The following is a 7,257-nucleotide window of genomic DNA, read 5'->3' as shown; positions in this document are numbered from 1 at the left end:
ATCAACTAAATGAAAGAAGTGAGATTTGTGGCATGTTAGGATAAGCATGGATGGTGGAGAGGCACTGGAAGCAAGGTTGCTTGGTAGAGACAGTGTTGTCTTAGGATGTGCAGTATTGGTGTTGTGTACATGTAGCATATGTAGTATTGTGTACGTATGATGTTGTGTACCTATTGTAAATATGGTGTTGTGTGTATATTGCATATGTAGTGCTGGGTATAGATGGTGCTATGTACATTTTGGATATGCGGTGTTGTGTACATATTGTACTGTGCGCATGATGGATATGCAGCGTTGTGTGCATATGGTGCTACAAACATGTTGGATATGCAGTGTTGTGTACATATGGTGCTATGTACATGTTATATATGCAATGCTATGTACATGTTGTATATGCAATGCTATGTACATATGGTAATGTGTGCATGTTGTACATGTGGTGCTATGTACATATTGTGTTGTGTGCATGATTGTACATGTGGTGTTGTGTATATGTTGTATATGTGGTGTTCTGTACACATTGTGCATGTGGCACCACGTACATGTCGTGTCCTGTACATGTTGTGCATGTGGTGTTGTGTGCATGTGGTATTGTGTACATGTTGTACAGGTGGTGCAATGTACATGTGGTGATGTGTACACATTGTGCAAATGGTGCCATGTACATCTGATGTTGTGCACACATTGTGCAGGTGGTACTATGTACATGTTGTACATATGGTACTGGTGTAAAAGTGGTATTGTGTGTATGTCATAAATGCGGTGTTACAGACATGCAATAATATGTATGTGCATTGTGTAGTTATGGTATCGTGACATGTGTATTCGTTGTGTAGTACTCTATGTAGTACATGTATTGTGTTGTGTTGTACACTAGGTGTAGGTACATGTATGTGTGTGATGTACATTGGATGTAAGTGTATATGTTGTGTCGTATGTCGGGTGAAGGTGTATGTATTGTGTGGTGTTGTATGCCATGTGTGGATGTACATGTTGTGATGTACATTGTGTGTATGTGTACTTGATTGAAGATAAACAAAGACATTAAGTGCTTGCCGTGTGTGGAAACCAATCCAGTGTGTGTACAAAAAGAACAAAGGAAGAATTAAGGACCGATTAAAGCATAAGTATTAATATTTTATTTCAGTTTTACTATGGATGTGATCTATGATTTTGATTTATGATGGCTACATGTGATCTATGATTCCAGTTTATGATTATTGAATATGATTCATGATTTCGATTTATGATGGTTGCACTTTGAGCCAACTGGATGTGATATGTTTATAAACGGCGATTTGGTCAAGATACTAGTTTGACTTGTTGTGATAGGAAGTGAATAGGATAGCAATTGTACCTTATTGATAGGCCATCCATGAGGCATGATTTGAATTTATTTCAATTTGTTTTGAGTCTAATGGAAATTATGTGTTTGGTACACGAAATAATTGTTATGCGAAATCTACAACTACGAACATAAGTATCTCCCCTAGCCCTGGTGGACTAACCTAGATCAACAGAAAGACAAAGGGACTAATTTTTTCCTTAAATTAAATAGATATCGGGATTAAGCCTACCTGGAATATGTCATATGCTTCTCTCCTTCTTTGGAATGAACGTTCCAATCCTAGCTCCAATCAATATTATTATAAATTGCACAGTCAGATAACACAAGCCAAGGATCCACATAATCTATGCAGCATCATCTAATCACTTTATTCAATAGATAAACATGGTATTGAAATACATGAAACCATACCATCATATATAGGAAAAAAAAGAACTCTTTGCATTAATAGAAATAGAGTGAGTTACAACAAAAAAATAGGTGTTGATCTTGTGAAAGAGCTCTTCCATGTTGAATTGTCCTTTCCTTGTCACAAAGTGCACCTCTAATCACCTTAATACATGGAAATATATCTCTCACATTAGCAACATAAGGGTATAATTACTCTCCAAAAGCCAATAACAACCAACCAGGTGCTTGTGGAATGAGGTAAATATATAGGAAAGGGAGGTAGTTTATGAATTCTTATCCTTTTACCTATCCGAGCTTGAGATACACTCTTGATGGGAGGATGAGCTCAAGGGATAAGGGATGAAAAATCCAAGGTATTATAGGATAGGATTCGAGACTTTTATCTCAGGTAAATGGTTACAACAGATCCTGGAAGCTTCTGGAAGAAGACGCTTCCGGATTCTCTCTTTTTCCCGAATTTTTATAACCAACGCAGGTGAAAAGTGGAGCAACCTGTAGTTGATCAACGCAAGGCACAATGGAGCATCTTGATAGTAAACATTTTCCAATAGAAGGCCAGGGAGCATTGGTCCTTAAAATGATAGAAACAAGGTGTTTTCAAGTAGAAACTCAAGGATTAGAATGAGTCATGCTTAGGGCTTTGTGTAAGGATGATGAAAAGGAGGTCAAAGGATGTTGATTGATCCGGTTGAAGGCCTATTGACCAAATGTGACAAAATGGCCTATAACAAGCATGAAAATCCTCGGTTGGGTGGTTGAAACTGACTACAATAAGTAGCAACATCAGTGAAAGGAATTGGAACATGCAACAATTTGTTGGTAAAACACTTCAGGAGTAAGGCCATTGTGGGACACTGGTACCCAATAGTTTCCATTGATTTCCATGAGCATGCTATGACCAATATTATGGTTTTGAGGTAGGGATATGCCTTGGTTTTTGGACTTCCGATGTGAGGAAACCCTGCCAAGGGAGGGGTCACCTGAAAGACTATGTAGTAGAGAAGTGGATGCCCACGGAACTTGGAAGGTGTGTGATTGCACAGAAGGGGGTGACTGGATCGCACGAGGCACTATGTAGTAGAGAAGGGAAGGTCAAGGATAGATTTGTTCTAGTCATTTGCATTTCCAGATGGAATCAGGTGCACATTGGGAGTGCACCCTGGAACAATGAGCCGATAACTGCTCACTGAGAGGACAAGTGGCGTAGGATTGTGGCGTTGGACATTGGATGCAATTTTTACTTTGGCAGTGGATTTTGGACTTCTTGGGAAGGAAGTGAATCCTCGTATTACTTTGAGGGTGGAGGTCTAAGCCTCTGGACTCCCTTGTTGCTAATATGGGCATCGTATCATTTTATTTGTTGGTTGAGAAAATGTGCATATGTGTATATTATTGTAAATATTATATTGAGCTAGATTTATAAAACTCCATAGACAGTATGATTATTTGTTGGTTGAAGAAAATGTGCTTGAGTATATATGTGGTTGTTATTGTAAATATCGTAATGACTTGTGTTATAGAGATCCAGTAAATGGTATGTTTGTCATGTTGTAGCAGTGGTCATTGTAAATATTGCAATGAGTTGTGTTATAAAGCTTCATGGGTAGTATCTTTTGTTTTTAGCGGTCTTTCTAGTTATAGGTGTCAATGAACATCGAGGATGATGTTCCCCCAAGGGCAAGGGTTCTGTAATAGCCCTCGTAAAAGTTCATGTAAAAAAAATAGGACCAAGGTCATGGGACATGTATTCCAAGCTAAATGCTGGGCAAAAACATAGTGATGGGGATCACTTATGATTAATTAATGGCTATGGAAATTGGCAAAGGCAGTGACAAAGGCTTTGGAAAGGTAAGGTGGCATTAATTTTCATTTTATTTATGAAAATAATGGAAATTAGGAGAAAGGGAAGGTGAAAGGTCACAGGTTGCATGTGAGGAGGAAAATGAAGAAAAATAATGGAAATTTAAGAAAAGAGAGGCCTCATTAATAAAAAGGTTTATGAGGATTTGTTAGTAGGCTTTTGTCAATGTATGAGACTTTTGTTAGTTGAGTTTTGGAGCTCTCTCTATATTCTCTCTCTCTCATACTCTTGGACACTTAGAGTTTTTTTGGAGCACTCTTGGAGGAGTGTGGCATACTTGGGATTTGGGGCAAGAAGGAAAAGGAAGAGCAGGAAAGCGCAAGAGGACATTGGGATCAACAACTACAGTGGGTTTTGCTTGCAGATATCGAGTTGCATGTTTGATTTCCTTGCTAGTTTTAGCATGCATGGAACATGCATGTGGTTTCTTAGTTATGATATCTTATTGGCATAGAGGATTGCATGGATTGACAATGGTTTTTCCTTTCCTTTCCACTTCTTGGATAATCATGGTGTTGTGGGAGTCTTTCCTTTTGTTTTCTGGTCGATTCTCATGTTCCTTTGGTTGTGGGTTGAGTTACTACTTCCTGGAAGCCTTAGTTGGACAAACACTCTGGAAGCCCTGTAACAACTTGGGTTGAGTTACTAGACCTGCAAGCCTCGGTTAAACAAACACCCTGGAAGCCCTTGGTGGGTTGAGTTACTAGTCCTAAAAGCCTTGGTTAGACAAACATTCCGGAAGCTCGACAATAGTTGTGGGTTGAGTTACTAGTTTTGGAAGCCCTGGTTGGAATAAACGCTCTAGAGCCTTGGACAACTTGAGTAGAGACGATTCTGGTGATGGTTAGTGTGTTGGAAATAGCAACAAGAAATGCTAAAAATAGCATTGCTATAAATAACATTTTAGGTACTAGTGTTGGACATAGCAACAAGGAATGAAAAATGGAAGTGCTAAAAATAGCATTGCTATAAATAACATTTCGGGATAGATTCCAATTTTAGTTAGTCCCTGAACTAAAATTGAGAAGTAAAATTCGAATTTGATCTTAGCAGCTATTTGTAAAATAATTAATTAATTCATCTTGAGTTAATTAGTTGTAGGAAATCAAACATGAAGTATATGTGAAGACATGCAACAATTTCTCCATTGATTGAAGAAGTTATCCCTTGATTAAAGGAGATCAGGATGAGTTGTACTTTGAGTTGTAATTAGTTAGCTCAGTTAACTGAGTTAAGTCCAGTTAGATTAGTTCAAATAGTTTGTTGAACTAATTGTGAGTTTAGTTAGTTAATGCATGCATGCATGTAACTGCTGCACTTCAGATAACTGAATATTCTCTCATAAATAACTCATGCATGTCAGTTCAGTCAGAGACCTAGTTGAGATCAAAGGAAGGGACAATGTACTATCAGTTGGAGGATTTTTCCTATATAGGAAACTCATCCATGCAGAAGGAATTATCTCCTTCAGGATTGCACAGTTATTTCTGAGTTTGGTAATTTGTGCGAGAGGTGACTTCACACAGGTGCTAGCATTGGACCCCAGGAGAAACTGCGCAAGGAAATAGGAGGCTTGGAGGGTAGAGGAGAAGGTTTATGAGAAGCCTTTGACTGTTTATGAGGAGCAGAGGGATTGTACTGAGAGCTGGATAGCTTGTGAGCCAAAGCTTTGTGTAATCCGAACATATTTCCACTTGTATGATAATACAGAGATCAGGGTTTTTAGCTGAGGTTTTCCCTAGAGTATTCTTTTGTGTTTCATGTGTATGATTTCTTCTTCTCTGTTATATGTATTCCGATTGATCTTGTTCAAATCGATTAAGCTTTCGCAAAGTTTGATAGTAGAAGTAGATCAAGTATTTTGCTTTAGTTACATTGCATTGTTAGGTGATCTACAATGAGAATTTCTACATGGTATCAGAGCTAGCTGATCTATAGAGAAATTTCTACATAGTGATGTCCGACTGTGAGGTGGAATCGCTTGTTGAGGGTTGAGGTGGTTTGGCCTCTGGAAGCCCTGGTTTGGTTTTGTTGGGTTTGTTCCATGAGATCCCACATTCATGCTTGGAATATGGCACAAGGGGTGATTGGATGAAAGAAAGATTTGGCTTAGCCAATCCATGGTTGGGTGGTATGTGGAAGTCCCAGACTTGGTTGCATTTTGCATATGTTAATAAGAGCTTCTTTCCTCTTGTATTTGATGGGTAAATATACTTGTACATATGTGGTTTTCATGGCTGTTATATCCTTGCCATTTATGTTGTGTATATATTGGTTATGAGTATGTTTTATGACAGTGATGATGTATGGCTCTCATGATGTTTTGATTTGTACATGAATGAACAATGAATATATGGCCTAATAGATGGTAATGCAACTAATGTCATAAGACATCAATGCTTCTTAGTGATTTTCACATAAGTATGAGACCCTTATGCTCATATTTGTTGATATGACCTGTGTATTGCATATTTGTGACATGTTTGATGAAATGTCTGTCATGGCTAGCAGGGGTTAGATCATTTCTTTGTTCAATTATTTGCATTAGTATCATTGTTTCGATGCTATTTCTCATTTTTAGAAGTTTCATGAAGTTCTGCGTAGTGGCCTGAGACCTAGCCCTGGAAAAGTGGCACATAATCTGGGGTTGCTGGCTCAGAAATAGCTGAAAAAGTCCCTAGTCGTTGGCATGTCCTTTCTGTGGGAGCGACTAGAGGGTCCCATTTGCATGTATGCCCATGTCATGGGAGCAACTGAGGCTCTAGATCAGTAAAATGTCAAGTTACCTCAGGGGTTGATTACCTGGAAGGGTTGGTTGGCTCTTGAAGGTTCTGTTACATGTGTAGAAGGTCAGATTGGTTGTGTTTTGTTGGTTCCACTCCCTTAACTATATATGGGGAGTTGAATCAAATCATAGTAGCCTCTCATCACATGTTTACCCCAACGAACCAGTTAACTTAGGTAAATGTGGGAGGAGAGTGTTACATTTATAACTTACTTTAAATATTTTTATCATTAATAATTTTTTTATAAATGTCATATATGAATTTTATATTAAGAATTGAATGAACTATACATCTCCTTTTGAATTAAATCAATTATCTTTGTTTTGGTAATAATTTTTTATTTTTTTTATATGGTTTAATATTAAAATAAATTTTTACCTTTACATCTTAAATTGATATTTTAATAGTTTATTTAAGTGTTGTATAATTGAAATATTTTTGAAAATATAAAATTTTCTTATTTTGATTATTTTATTTTTCTTAAAAGTTATTATAAAATTATATTACTTTACATAGATATACACATATTGTATTTATTGAGTGGAGAAGGTCATTGAGTCGAGAGATTCATTCTGAAGCAGAGTATGATGTGTAACTTTGTCTGTCTCTCATCAAAGTTGAAATTTTGCTCATGTCTGCCAAATAAAAGATAATAAATAAATAAATAACTATACAAAATATTTAAATAATGTAGATTCATAAAAAAATCTGCACGTGAAGAAATTGGATCCCTCTAAGCTTATATATCCGTATTTAAAATAGATCTATGATGGTGATTACTAATTTTTTTTTTATCCAATCTCTATGATCAATACCCAATATATTTATTCATTTTATTTTTTTAATTATAA

The sequence above is a fragment of the Pinus tabuliformis genome, chromosome 7, assembly GCF_031772625.1.
Source record: "Pinus tabuliformis cultivar Carrire ecotype Pingquan chromosome 7, CPIR1, whole genome shotgun sequence".
NCBI classification, from domain to species: Eukaryota; Viridiplantae; Streptophyta; class Pinopsida; order Pinales; family Pinaceae; genus Pinus; species Pinus tabuliformis.
Note: the sequence above shows the minus strand (reverse complement) of the source record.